Below are 2,956 nucleotides of genomic sequence, written 5' to 3'. Positions count from 1 at the left end.
GGGCTCCTGCGTGCCCAAGGTCAACACCCAGCGACGGCCTCGAGGCCAACCTCCTCCCTCCGTCCGCTGCGCCGGGAACGGCCGCTAGGACTCAGCCGGCACCCTCCCTCGCGAAGCACAGGCTCCGGAAGTGACGTCGTGCGGTGCGCGGCGTGCGTGACCGGCGGCGGGGTGGGGCGGGGCGTGAGAGGGAGGGCGGGGGCGAGGGCGGGGGTGAGGGCGGGAGCCGACTGTCCAAGCCTAAGACCTACTCGAGCGACTTGGGGAGGTCGGCGGTCCCGACGCGGTGGAGCCGCTCACCAGGTACGGAGCAGAAGGGTCGGGGTCGAGGGCGGCGCCGTTCTCAGCTCCGAGGGCGGAGCCGCAGCGGCGTCTGGGCCGGGGGCCGCAGGGTCTCCCGTCGGCGTCGTCCACCTGGCCCGGGCCGTTTCGCGTCGGTGCCTCCTCCGGTCCTTCGTCCCACTCCCGGCCCCTGCCAGCGCGGCCCTGCCAGCCCTAGGCCGTCGCCGGCCCCCCTAATCCGCTTAGTGCTCAGTCTCCCCGTTTTAGACACTCGTTGCCAAGTTCTCCACGGCCGGGTCGAACTCCGACGTACTGACGCTTGTCATTTCCTGGCCGCCTCCTGCCACCGGTCCACCCTCCCGGGATGCCTCTTCTGTGTCCTCCCCTGCCTCGTCGTCCAATGCGCCGAATCCGAAGGGACAACCTGTGGTTGTGGCCGGTTGGGTCGTGCCCGGAGTTCCTCCGAGGACCCCACCAGAACGCATCCGGATTGAAGGCTCGACCCACACCACAACTGGCTGTGGCAGGAGCGCCGGGAGTTCACTACCTGCGTCGGGCTCGGAGTACAGAAACGTCCCGGAGTTGGGAGGGTCCTGGCTTTCGCGGCGCGGGGATTTTAAGATTGTTGTTCTAACTTCTCGGTGTCTGAGGGCTAAGTCGTGGGCTGGGATTAGGAGCAAAAGTCCCTGCTTCCAAACTATCTTGGAGGAAAACCGAGGTGATGTCCATTACGGAAGTTTGGGAGGGAGAAAGAGGAAAGGACTCAGCCAGTTTGGAGACTAGGTCATAGGCAGCTGGTGATGTATCAGCGTTGGTGACCAATTTCCGTGGTTGGAAAATGTGTTAGTGAGCACCACTGGACTCGTTTTGCCTTTTAGATAAGATGTGAAATTTTGCCAGGATGAGTTTACAGCATCACCTGGGGAGTAGGCTTTTTGGCTGAAGAGTTTTTTTATTTTTTAGGTTAAAAAATAGTGCTATTTTTTCCCCTGTATACGTAATGCTGTTAGAAAAAAAGTCGGTTCATTAAAACTGTACCATGAAAGCTTGCAGGTGATGCAAGAAGATTTGATTATATTAATTCATTTAATGATAAATGACATTTAAGAGTTACTGCGGATTTTTTGCAGAGCATTAAGAAGTAAAGGATTTGAATTATTTATTTATTTTTTATTTTTAAGGATTTGAATTGTTATTGACCTCCAAAGCAGTCTTGTTTCTTTCTGATCTCTAGAAGTTAGCTGATTCAGGTGAGGGCAACAGCAAAGATGCTTTCAAAACAGTGTTAAGTGGTGTGAGCTATGTTAGAGCACTGAAGAGCTTGCCATTTAGGCCATCCTGTTGTGTGTGGAGGAAGAAATCAGGGAACACTTTCTGGAAGTGTTTTGAAGAGTGATTAGCCTACAGACTAACAAGGTAGGGTGGGATCGTGGGAGAGGGGAAGAACTATAGGAGAAAAGGCCAACTGACAAGGAGGTGTGTATCCTGTTTCATTTACTTGTGTCAGTTTTTGATCAGAAACATTGAATTTCAAACTTGACTGTGAGTTTCTGGTTTATGTGTATTAGCTGCAAAGAAAATATCTAGCAGAGAGGACCCATCCCTAAAATGTAGGAGATACCTGTGTAACCTAACACCTATGATTCAGAATAGAAATACTAGTAATGGCTTCTTAGCCAATCAAGAAAGTTATCATGGGCTTGGTGCCTGTAGCTCAACAGCTAGGGTGCCAGCCACATACACCAGACCTGTTGGGTTCAAACCCAGCCCAGGCCAGCCACATACACCAGACCTGTTGGGTTCAAACCCAGCCCAGGCCAGCCACATACACCAGACCTGTTGGGTTCAAACCCAGCCCAGGCCTGCCAAACAATGACAATTACAACCTCCCCCAAAATATATAGCCGGGTGTTGTGGGGAGGTCCTGTAGTCCCAGCTACTTGGGAGGCTGAGGCAAGAGAATCACTAAAGCCCAAGAGTTTGAGATTGCTGTGAGCTGTGATGCCAAAGGTGACAAAGTGAAACTCTGTCTCAAAAAAAAAAAAAAAGTTATCACACTAGAAAGCAGAATTTCACAGTAGCGACAAAACATTTTGAGAATCTTAATAAATGCTCATTTCTATCATAAAGCACTGTAGGAACATTGTTATTTCATATAACTGAAATGCCTTTAAATGTTAAATAAACTTGGGAAACAACAGTTAAGTTCTGTTTATCCCACTTAATATAAACTTATATTGTATTTGTTTGGAGTTTAGATGAAGCTCCTAAAGTGCTTTAAAAACAGGTTGTACTTTTATGGCGTGGTTTTCAAGTTCCCTGTGGATTTCTTGGTTTTGATGACGTTATTGTTAGTAAGATGGGAAGTATAATATTTATTGTATAGTAGAACATTTTTACTTGTTTCTGCTAGCATAGCTCACTTGTTTATGGTCACAAGGAAGGCCAAGTGCTGTGATTATGATCAATTAATTGGACATTAAAAGTCAGAAGTTATGGCTTAGTGCCTGTGGCTCAAGCGGCTAAGGCGCCAGCCACATACACCTAAGGTGGCGGGTTCGAATCCCCAGCCCGGGCCTGCCAAACAACAATGAAGGCTGCAACCAAAAAATGGCCAGGCGTTGTGGCGGGCGCCTGTAGTCCCAGCTACTTGGGAGGCTGAGGCAGGAGACTC

The 2,956-nt window shown here is 50.2% G+C and overlaps 1 protein-coding gene across 2 annotated transcripts in view; it reads left to right on the top strand.

The window, feature by feature from the left end:
• The first annotated feature begins 234 nt into the window (after nt 1-234).
• RABGEF1 (RAB guanine nucleotide exchange factor 1) overlaps nt 235-2,956 on the top strand; it is a 63,434-nt gene continuing 60,712 nt past the window's right edge. For both annotated transcript variants that reach the window (XM_023515717.1, XM_012807895.2), the window contains exon 1: nt 235-303. The gene's annotated coding sequence lies outside the window, so the exon portion shown is untranslated. The remainder of the gene's footprint in view (nt 304-2,956) is intronic.

Source organism: Otolemur garnettii, unplaced genomic scaffold (assembly GCF_000181295.1).
Source record: "Otolemur garnettii isolate 467f Iridium unplaced genomic scaffold, OtoGar3 scaffold00077, whole genome shotgun sequence".
NCBI classification, from domain to species: domain Eukaryota; kingdom Metazoa; phylum Chordata; class Mammalia; order Primates; family Galagidae; genus Otolemur; species Otolemur garnettii.
This window is presented reverse-complemented; position numbering and strand designations above follow the sequence as displayed.